At 47.1% G+C, this 11,953-nt stretch overlaps 1 pseudogene; it reads right to left on the bottom strand.

The window, feature by feature from the left end:
* Nucleotides 1–11,206: 11,206 nt before the first annotated feature.
* LOC108302242 lies at nucleotides 11,207–11,712 on the bottom strand (annotated as a pseudogene).
* Nucleotides 11,713–11,953: the final 241 nt, after the last annotated feature.

Below are 11,953 nucleotides of genomic sequence, written 5' to 3'. Positions count from 1 at the left end.
GTTCAGGCAATTCTCCTGCCTCAGCCTCCTGAGTAGCTGGGATTACAGGCACGCGCCACCATGCCCAGCTAATTTTTTGTAGTTTTAGTGGAGACGGGGTTTCACCACGTTGACCAGGATGGTCTCGATCTCTTGACCTCGTGATCCACCCGCCTCGGCCTCCCAAAGTGCTGGGATTACAGGCGTGAGCCACCGCGCCCGGCCTAACACCATCATTTCTAATCAATATAATCATTTCCTACTTCTAAGATTTTCTGAAGGCGACATAGATCAGACTTGTCAAACTTTTACGTAAGAGAGCTGATAAGATCTAAGCACGGCTACAAGAAGGAACCAGAGTGTCATGTCTATTTGTGTCTGTGTGTGTGCACACGTGTGGGTGCACGGATGTGTAGTATGTCAGTGACTTTGCATGTGGAATACTTGTTAAAGGCTTTAGGAACTCAAAAGTGTGGATGTAAACAAAATAAGCAAGTCTCTAATGCACAGTGTCTGCATAGAGTATGATCTTGATAAATATTTCCCAATGAATTAATATGCTGTGTGTTAAAAAAATTCTCATATTTTTGTGCCCTTAGCCAGTATTTCCATAGAATGACTTTTAAACATTTAAATGTTTTTCAAATAATCAAATCTATTCACTCATGCTTTCATTCAATAAGGAATGCCTATAGGTGCCAGGCGCACAGTTTCCCCACCACACGGCAGGGAACTAAGCAGACAAACAGACCAATGTCTACTCTCACGGAGTTTACATTTTTGGGGGATGAGAGGCATGGATAATAACCAAACACTCAGTTATATGTTAGGTGATAAGTGGTATAAAGAAAAATATGGTAAGAAAAGGGGCTTGGGTGTGGGGTGGCTGGCAGTGGGGTGGACCTGCAATTTGAATCAAGGGGTTCAGGAAGTGACATCTGAACAAAGACATGTAGGCTGGGTGCAGTGGTTCACGCCTGGAGTCCCAGGACTTTGGGAGGCTGAGGCAGGTGGATCACTTGAGGTCAGGAGTTCAAGACCAGCCTGGCCAACATGGCGAAACCATGTCTCTACTAAAAATACAAAAATGAGCTGGGCATGATGGTGTGCACCTGTAGTCCCAGCTACTTGGGAGGCTGAGGCAGGAGAATTGCTTGAACCCAGGAGGTGGAGTTTGCAGTGAGCCATGACTGCACCACTGTACTCCAGCCTGGGTGACAGAATGAGACTCTGTCACAAAAACAAAAACAAAAAAGAACAAAGACCTCAGAACAAGGGAAACAACTGTGAGAATACCTTGGGGAAAATCTTAACCTTTTGAACAAACACATGATTTTAAAACCTTTTTTTTCAAATAGCTTACATACACTTGGCTGCCCTTTTTTTTTTTTTTTTTTTTTTTTTTTTTTCTTAAGACAGGGTCTCGCTCTGTCATCCAGGCTCCAGGCTGGAGTGCAGTGGTGTGATCACAGCTTACTGCAACCTCCGCCTCCCAGGCTCAAGTAATCCTCCCACCTCAGCCTCCCGAGTAGCTGAGGCCACAGGCATGTACTACCACACCCAGATAATTTTTGTATTTTTTATGGAGAGAGGGTTTCACCATGTTGTCAAGGCTGGTCTCAAACTCCCAGGCTCAAGTGATCTGCCTGCCTCAGTCTTCCGAAGCACTAGAATTACAGGTGTGAACCACTGCACCCAGCCTACACTTGGCTGCCTTCTAAGAGAGGATCTAGCAGGTGGTTTAACATGTTGATTATTCGGGCATCTCTGTGACTGTCAATGCTGGACACCATGTAGTGATGTCTATGGAGGTGGAGATGGTGGAAGTTCAGAGGACTATTTGCCCCTCCGCTTGAGGCCTCCAATCTGTTTTTCTTCTGCATTAATTCTATGGCGCCCCTCCTCTCACACCCTATTATCTCCGGTAGTGTCTCAGTATCACTGCCCCATGCTCTTTGTCTGCTTTTTCTAATACATCATTGGTTTGTTAGGATTGGGTCTCGAAGAGAAGGACTTGAACACAAGGCTAAAATGTAACGCACAGGCTTGATGACATCTGCTCTGCCTGTCTGCCTATTCACATAGGACATTTTGTGTCTGTTTCCTTACTCTCAATTTCCTTTCTGATGGTCTGAATGCTAAATAATTAAATCCCTGATTTGGGAACTGTTGCTAATTAATACCTCATTTTCCTTCCTTTTTGGGGCTCAGAACCATTTTCTTGCTGATTTCAACAGATTTTCTTCATGGGAAGCAAGTTAACACACGGGTTTCCACACAGCGGGGAAGCAGACTGAAGATGGAGCCGTGCATGAGGAGAAGGTTCCCAGGACAGGATCCAGAAAGCTCCAGTGCGGGGAGAACTAGAAGCACAGAAAACAGAGGCTGACTTTATTTATTTTATTTTATTTTATTTATTTATTTTTTTGAGACAGAGTTTCACTCTGGTTGCCAGGCTGGAGTGCAATGGCATGATCTCGGCTCACTGCCACCTCCGCTTCCCAGGTTTAAGCAATTCTCCTGCCTCAGCCTCCCGAGTAGCTGGGATTACAGGCATGCACCACCATTCTCGACTAATTTTGTATTTTTAGTAGAGATGATGTTTCTCCATGTTGGCCAGGCTGGTCTTGAACTCTCAACCTCAAGTGATCCACCCGACTGAGCCTCCCAAAGTGCTGGGATTACAGGAGTGAGCCACCATGCCCAGCCCCTTTATTTATTTTTTAACCAGTATGCCACTTGCCTACAATCTAATAGTGGTACAGAGGATGCCAATAATTCATAGCTATTTTAGGCATATCAGGAAGAGGAGAATGAAAAGACTCTAATAAAAGCCCACGGGAAGTGCTATAAGAGCACAGAGTAATGAGTAACACACTCTCACATGGAATTTGGGGTGGGCCCACAGCAGAGGTGACGTCTAAGTAAAGCTTTGAAAGATGAGTATGCTTTTCATAAGTAAAGAAAGGAGGGAGGCCGGGTGAGGGGGCTCACACCTGTAGTCCCAGCACTCTGGGAGGCCAAGGCGGGCAGATCATGAGGTCAGGAGATCTAGACCATCCTAGCCCACATGGTGAAACTCCATCTCTACTAAAAATTAGCTGAGCGTGATGGCACGCACCTGTAATCCCAGCTATTTGGGACGCTAAGGCAAGAGAATCACTTGAACCGGGGAGGTGGAGATTGCAGCAAGCCAAGATTGAGTCACTGCACTCCAGCCTGGCGACAGAGCTAGACTCCGACTCAAAAGAAGAAGAAAAAAAAAGAAAAAGAAAGGAGGGAAATTTATAGAATGAGGAAACAGCAAGGGGAAAGGCCTGAAAGGAGGGAAATGCCTAGTTTATTGACTAAAAAAGAAAAAAGTGAGCTAATAATTAGTATCCCTTGACTCTTGTAGTCCTTTTGAGGGAAGCCCAGGATCCTTCGGGTGATGTGCTTGCTTAATGGTCCGTTTTCCTTTTCCTTTTTTTTTCTTTTTCTTTCTCCAGGTTTATATTTTTGCAGCATTCTCACTCACACAAATCATCAACTACCAACTCATCATTCAATGGAGCTGGAATGTAGGGCGTACAGGGGGGTGGTGAGAAATGGGCCAAGAGTTACCGGGTCCAGACTGAGGCAAGTCTTATCTAAACGCCAGAAGATTTGGTCAGGCGCAGTGGCTCATGTCTGTAAACCCAGCACTTTGGGAGGCCGAGGCAGGCGATCAACTGAGGTCACAAGTTCAAGACCAGCCTAGTCAATATGGTGAAACCCCATCTCTACTAAAAATATAAAAATTAGCCAGGCATGGCGGCACATGCCTGTACTCCCAGCTACCTGGGAGGCTGAGGCAGGAGAATCTCTGGAACCTGGTAGGAAGAGGTTGCAGTGAGTTGAGATTGCACACTGTACTCCAGCCTGGGTGATAGAGCAAAATTCTGTCACAAAAAAAGCTAAAAACAAAAACAGAACAAGAACAAATGAAGTATATCCCCCAGAGAGCCATGTTTTCCAAGGCATAATACTGGAAACTAGTTGTGTGGGACATTTCTTGGATTACTAAACCAAAAAAATAAAAACTCCTCTGGTTGATTATATTTTGGAAATATGCCGAGTTTGATGAGGCTAAACAGGCTTCTTTCCTGCTGGACTTGGTGCATCGCAAGACAGCCAGGGAAAGAGAGACGGAGAAGCTGCTGCTCCAAACTCCAGTGACCACACCTGTGTTCCTGCAGCTGAGTGTCTCTCAGAACGGTTGTCTCTTAGGGACACACGGCTATAGCTCAACACGGGAACGTCACCAACACTTCTCAGCTGGAGAATAACACAAACCACATGTTAGCATCTTGGAATGACCACTGGGGGAGCCTGGAGGTGTGGACTGGAGGCTGGACAAGTGCTTAGGGGCTCTCCCCACGAGCATCGGTGAGAGGTCTGGTGAGGTCTGTCCCCGGCAGTGGCAGTGAGGCTGGCACATGTCTGGATGACCTCTACCCAGAGGCCCAGCTTTATTGCAGGCTGGCTCTGAATCCTTTCATTTCTGGCCACAGCTGGACAAAGTGCCAGAGCTGGGCAGCTGCCTCAGTTCTCCAGCCCCTGCACTCGGAGAGGCCACACAGGACAGAGATCAGAGGAGCCAAAACCAAAGTGATGCAAGTGCCCTCCCAGGAATGCTGTTCTCAACAGAGGGAAAAAGAGTGGCGAAATGGGAGCCATAGGCCCCACTGGGGCAGGACAGGCTTCTAGATCTGACCCTCGGGTCTAACTCCTTTATTTGACATATGAGGAAACTGAGGGAGGGGAGATGCCTAAATTCACACAGCTTGATACATTTTTCCAGAAACTCCATGTGTCTTAACAGTAGTTTTGCATTATTTCTCTCTCTCTCTTTTTTTTTTTTTTTTTTTTTTTTTTTTTCTCTTTTTTTTTTTTTTTTTTTTTTTTTTGAGATGAAGGCTCACTCTGTTACTCAGGCTGGAGTGTAGTGGCATGATCTCTGCTCACTGTAACTTCCACCCCCCCAGATTGAATCCGCCCCTCAGACTCAAGTGATTCTCCTGCCTCAGTCTCCCAAGCAGCTGGGATTACAGATGCCTGCCACCTCACCCAGCTAATTTTTGTATTTTTAGTGGAGATGGGGTTTCACCATGTTGGCCAGGCTGATCTTGAACTCCTGACCTTGTGATCCACCTGCCTCAGCCTCCCAAAGTGCTGGGATTACAGGCATGAGACGCCGCGTCCGGCCTATTTTTCTCATTGTTAATTTTTATCATTGTTTTTCAAATACTCTTTTTACTTAATGTCCAGGACCCTCCAGTTAATATTCTTGCTCAAGACTCAAATTTTTTCTGGATTCAGACCTTTTTTCAGTAATTAAAAAAAATCCAATCATTTTCTTTCGATGATCTCGCCTTGACTTTACAGCAAACTAACAGATTTTAAAACACAAGGAGAATAATGACAGGAACAAGTCCTTTGCCAAGGGCATGTGGTGCCAAAAACATCCCTTACCAAATGGTTTCCTCACCCAATAAATTTTCCCTCATCTCTCATTTGACAGGTGACCTTCAAAGAAAGGAATCAGGAAAGGGAGAAGGCAGCTGCAGTCAGAAGTTGAAGAGAGAGATCCTGATCAACTCGGGGCTGAGCAGAGGAAACCTCAAGCCTAGCTCTGCGCTAGCTTTGGGGCCTTGAGGAGGTCAGAACCCTTCCCTTTGCAAGTTCTTTGAGTTTCTTGGCCTTGTGGTCAAGGCCTTTTGTATGTGTCCCTAACCTATGTCCCCAGCCTTTTCTCCTTATGTCCCCATGGCCAACTTCCGATCCAGCCAGATGTCCTTTGTGGTGACCAGCATGGCAGGCCTCTCCCACCTTTCTCCAGCTCCAGCATTGCCCACCTAGGAGACCCTTCTGCTATTCTGTTACTATTCTATTCTTCATGCTCCTACTTCTTCCCTGAGGCCTTCCTTGGCTTCTCCAACTCAAATTGGTGTACTGTTCTCTTGAATACTTAGTACTTGACAGTATGGCCAAGACAGATGGGTCCTTTTTTTGGTGGGGGTGGGGAATAGAGTCTCATTCTGTTGCCCAGGCTGGAGTGTAGTGGCACGATCTCGGCTCACTGCAACCTCCATCTCCTGGGTTCAAGTGATTCTCACACCTCAGGCTCCCAAGTAGCTGGGATTACAGGCACCCGCCACCATGCCTGGCTAATTTTTGTATTTTTAGTAGAGATGGGGTTTCACCATGTTGGCCAGGCTGGTTGTAAAACTCCTGACTTCAAGCGATCCACCTGCCTCAGCCTCCCAAAGTGCTGGGGTTATAGACGTGAGCCACCGCATCCGGCTGATGCATGGGTTCTTACGGGTTATTACCTCCAACTCTTTTGTTTTATAGGGGAGAAAACAGATGTACAGAATGGGAAAATAATTTGCCCAAAATCACACAATCAACAAATAGGGTCAGTTTTCCTGATTCCAGACCCATGCCCAGTTTACAATATCAAGATGGTTAATGCTATTACATTCATTTGCCACTTGTAAGAGTTACAAAAACCCGTATTTTCACACCTTGTATGTTAACATCGTCATTAATCCTCTTAGCCATTAATTCATTCATGTATTCATTCATTCCAGCAGCCAACATGTATGAGGGCCAGTATCCAGGCACTGAACTGTGCTAGATACTAAGTATTGCTATTATTTCCATTTCATAGTCGAGGAATCCGACTGTGAAAAGTTCTTTGACTTCCTCTAATTTACCGAATGAGTTGGGTGTCTGCAGGAAATGGAACTAACACAGGTGGCTTCCATAAGGGAGTTCTTTCCAGAGGTATAGACAGAATTAAAGGAAGACAAGAAATCTTAAGGCACTGAGACATCAGTGACAGTGAGAAGCTGAGGTCAGGAGGGCAGAGGGAGGAATAACCTCCCCAAGGCCCAGTGAGGAAAAGAACGCAGCCCCTGGAGCAGTAGCGATTGAGGTGCAGGGCTGCTGCCAGAGGTCGAGCAGGGGCAGAGGGGAAGAAACCCTGTCCTCACCCCCAACCTCTTTCCAGGGATTTAGGGGGGCAAAACCCTGTCCTCACCCCCAATCTCTTTCCAGGGATTAGGGGGGCAAAACCCTGTTCTCACCCCCAATCTCTTTCCAGGGATTAGGGGGGCAAAACCCTGTCCTCACCCCCAACCTCTTTCCAGGGATTTAGAGGGGCAAAACCCTGTTCTCACCCCCAATCTCTTTCCAGGGATTAGGGGGGCAAAACCCTGTCCTCACCCCCAATCTCTTTCCAGAGATTAAGGGGGCGAAACCCTGTCCTCACCTCCAATCTCTTTCAGGGATTTAGGGGGTGAAACCCTGTCCTCACCCCCAATCTCTTTTAGGGATTTAGAGGGGCAAAACCCTGTCCTCACTCCCATCTCTTTCAGGGATTTAGGGGGGCAAAACCCTGTCCTCACTCCCATCTCTTTCAGGGATTTAGGGGGACAAAACCCTGTCCTCACTCCCATCTCTTTCAGGGATTTGGGGGGCAAAACCCTGTCCTCACCCCCAATCTCTTTCCAGGGATTTAGACGGGCAAAACCCTGTCCTCACCCCCAATCTCTTTCAGTGATTTAGGGGGGCAAAACCCTGTCCTCACTCCCAATCTCTTTCCAGGGATTTAGGGGGTCAAAACCCTGTCCTTACCCCCAATCTCTTTCCAACTCTCCCTTTAGGCAGTGCTCAACCAGAAGGCAGAACCCAGAGAACCCAGAGTGGGCAGTCCATAGAGGTCAGCCCCTGGGGCACAGAGCAGGGTGGACAGTGGATCTAGAAGCCAGCAGAACTCTCCAGCCTCATACACAGCTCGAAGTGGGGGAGCTGGGATGCCACAATCCTGTGTTCTTTCTTCTGTACCACGTGGCTTGCTTGTGCTTATGTGCTTCTGTTCATTCATTCAGCCAATCTTTTGTTCAGGCTATAAATACACTGAGCACGAACTCACTCCTGGCTGGCCTCTGTGCATATGTCTCATTTCCCTCCCCTGATCACAAAGTTCAGACCTTGCCTTTCTAATCTCAGCATTCCCCTTAGTGCCAGTCTTTGTCCTTGATGCATGGTAGGTGTTCAGAAGGTTTTGTTGATTAAAAAATAGGTCCACTAAGAGGCCCGGTGGCTCACACCTGTAATCCCAGCACTTTGGGAGGCCGAGGTGGGTAGATCACCTGAGGTGGGGAGTTTGAGACCAGCCTGGCCAACAAAGTGAAACCCTGTCTCTACTAAAAATACAAAAATTAGCTGGATGTGGTGACGCATGCCTGTAATACCAGCTACTCAGGAGGTTGAGGCAGGAGAATCACTGAGCCTAGAAGGTGGAGGTTGTGGTGAGCCGAGATTGAGCCACTGCACTCCAGCCTGAGCGACAAGAGGGAAACTCTGCCTCAATCAATCAATCAGTCCACTAAATACTACTCTACCTTATGCTGAGGATAGGGTCACAGAGGAAGCCATGAGAGCCAACTTTCATTCTTGGAGGCGCCAGAAGCGAGTGCTCCTGCACTCATCACTAATTCACTTCCTTGTCTTGGAGTGAGAGTGAGGATTCTATGTGAGGGCTGATGCCTCTGATGCTCTGAAAATCCCCATTACTTCCAACAGCACGAAGCTTTGGGGCTGACTTCCACAGTATCTCTTCTCTACTGAGTTCTTCTGAGCTCTCAGCTCGCATGTGGCCTGCAGAGTCTCAGGGCTATTTCTTTGAGGGTTGTGGCAGAGCTGATAAAGGGAAAGTTTACCACTTTCCTTCAAACACGAGGCTGCCACCACCTCTGCACTGGCTGATCGATGTTGAGGTTTGAAGGGCCTTCCCTTGTAGAACCTGCTGGGCCACAGCAAACAATGACTGTGTGTGTAACAACCCAGTCCCTGTTTAAACACTGTCCGTGCGAATGTCAAAGAATCCAAAGACCTGAAGACAGTGGTCATTGGCATTCAGCATCTGAATAGTAGTAGTTGCACATTAATATCCTTCCTTCCTTCCCTCCCTCCCTCCCTCCCTCCCTCCTTCCTTCCTTCCTTTTCCCTTCCCTTCTCTTTTTTCTTTCCATCCCTCCCTTCTCGCCCTCCCTCCCTCCCTTCCTCCCTTCCTTTCTTCCTTCCTCCCTCCCTTCCTTCCTCTTTCTGGAAAAGGGCAAAAGAATCAATGCAGACTAACCTACCACTTGCTTCTGTGTGTGTGTGTTTTTCTTAACTCATCCACATTTATCTACCTTAAAATAAATTTACAGCATTTAGATACAATAATTAATCTTGTTACTTCACTAATGGAGCTTAGTGGGACCTGGAGGTCATCCTGATGCCTCCCTTCCTGTCCCTTTCCGTGCCCAAACCCAAGCTGGGGGCGGTAGCAGGTTACAGAAGATTTTGGAAGTGCGCCCGCGGATCTATGTTTGTGTGGCCCCTTCACATACGATCTTAAGAAAACTTATTTTAATGCAGAAATTAACTCTGTGGTGTAGCTTTTACCAGTAGCGAGGTAGAGTTCAGCATAGTTCATGACTTGCCCAGGGTCACACAGCCAAGTGGCTGTTTAATATCTGTCCCCTCCATTAGATCATATGTCTAATAATGGCCAACAGGGATTATTTCTCTGTTGTTCTCTGCTGTATTCCCAGGATATTAATATCGTTGTTGAATACATAAATGAGAAAATGAATGAATGAAAGAAATAATGGCTAGAATCCTATCAGCTTCTGCCAGGTGAGAAGGAGCCAGCCTTTCTAGAGTAACTTTCAGTAGGCTGAATGCTGTCTGAGCCTTCTCTTACTTGTTCCTCACCAGAATCCTGAGAGAGGTGAATTAATTTGCCGGAGGCCACACAGGTAAAAAGGGACAGACTGGCCTGGAACCATGTTTCTCTGACTCCACTGCAAGTGCCCTCATCTCCACTGCTCACTGCATGTTTGGAGATGGGACCTTGACCAGCCCACCCCTCCCAACCTGACAGCTCTGACTTTTGGTGGACTGGCCTCCTCTGTGTTCACTTCTTGGAGGCTCCAACTTGTTTAAGGCAAATGGAATATGACAAAGGCAACCGTGGCCATCAGAGTGCCACTGGGAAGTTTAAAGTGGTTCCTGATCTCACAATCAGGCAGGCTTTTATGGAAACTAGGTGTATCCCTGTATTCCAATGATTAATCACTTTAACTATAGTTTTCTTCTTTGCATGCTTTGTAAGTTTTTAATTAATCATGATGATAAACCACCTAATTACAAATGGTGGCCTGTGGGTTAGTGAAATATCCACCAAACTGGCTTGCTTTCTCTCTGCTGTGTCGCAAGTTCCACCCCATTTTGCCCATGACTGCTGCAAGGTTCCCTCCCACCTGCCTGCCTACGTAGGGCGACAGTATCACAGGGTGGTGCAGCCAGAAAGCCCTTGGACGGTGTCCTATGTTAACATTTGCAACTACAGTGAGTCCTGGAGGACGGCACCGTGGCAGCTTCTTTGACACCACGTTGCAAGTCAGCACAGGTCCCGGGCCTTCCCCGATCTGTGTTCCGCTGGCTGCCCCCACCCTCTTCCTAACCACCTGTGTGTCCTTTCCCAGGCGTCACTTATTTCTCCTTTTATTTACCTCCTACTTTTCCACTTCTGGCCTCGTTCTGCCTGGAGGAATGTTTTCTGTTTCCACGCTCTGCTGAATTTTTGTTGCTGTTATTTCGTTTTTATTTCATAATCATCAACTTAACTCTGCAATCCAACTAGGCATGGAAGGGAATGAGGAAAACATGGAACCCAAAGGGAAGGGCAGTGAGAGCACAAAGATGATAGGATACGGCGAGCAAATGCGGTGGAGGGGTTGCTATCCTTTGTCTGTGTCCCCATTCAAATCTCAACTTTAGTTGTATCTTCCAGAATTCCCATGTGTTGTGGGAGGGATCCAGGGGAGGTGACTGAATCATGGGGGCTGGTCTTTTCCGTGCTGTTCTCATGATAGTAAGTAAGTCTCAAGAGATCTGACGGTTTTATCAGGAATTTCCACTTTTGCTGCTTCTTTATTTTTTTCTTGCCACCACCATGTAAGAAGAGCCTTTTGCCTCCTGCCATGATTCTGAGGCTTCCCCAGCCATGTGGAACTGTCAGTCCAATTAAACCTCTTTTTGTTCCTAGTTTCAGGTATGTCTTTATCAGCCCTGTATAAATGGACTAATACAGGGTGCTCTCCTGAGCTACAGAAGGAGTGGTCTGGTGGTTAAGATAAAACACAGGTCAAACGTATTCAAGTTGCCCACAGTCAGCAATGGCGATCTTCTTGCTGGTCTTGCCATTCCTGGACCCAAAGCATTCCATGGCTCCACAATATTCACACCTTCTTTCATTGTGCCAAAGACGGCATGCTCGCCATCCAACCACTCAGTCTCGGCAGTGCACATGCAAACCTGAGAACCATTTGTGTTGGATCCAGCATTTACCATGGACAAGATGCCAGGAACTGTATGCTTCAGGATGAAGTTCTCATCACCAAATTTTCTCCCCACAGATGGACTTGTCTCCAGCGCCATTATTGCGCATAAAGTCACCACCCTGACACATAAACCTGGGAATAATTCTGTGAAAGCAGGAACCCTTAAAACCAAGTCCTTTCTCTCCAGTGCTCAGAGCACACGAAAGTTTTCTGCTGTCTTTGAAACCTTGTTTGCGAATAGCTTGAAGGAGACGTGGCCCAAGGGCTTGCCATTGACAGTGATGTCAAAGAACACATTGGGGTTGACCATGGCTGTAGTACGGGGCTCTCGATGGCAGTGGCATCTGCCAACTCTGCCACATTTTTTTTTTTGAGATGCAGTCTCACTCTGTCACCCAGGCTGGAGTGCGGTGGCACAATCTCAGCTCACTGCTTCAAGTGATTCTCTTGCCTCAGCCTCCTGAGTAGCTGGGATTACAGGCACAGGCCACCACGTCCGACTAATTTTTGTATTTTCAGTAGAGATGGGGTTTCACCATGTTGGCCAGGCT

The sequence above is a fragment of the Cebus imitator genome, unplaced genomic scaffold (assembly GCF_001604975.1).
Source record: "Cebus imitator isolate Cc_AM_T3 unplaced genomic scaffold, Cebus_imitator-1.0 Scaffold1, whole genome shotgun sequence".
NCBI lineage: Eukaryota > Metazoa > Chordata > Mammalia > Primates > Cebidae > Cebus > Cebus imitator.
This window is presented reverse-complemented; position numbering and strand designations above follow the sequence as displayed.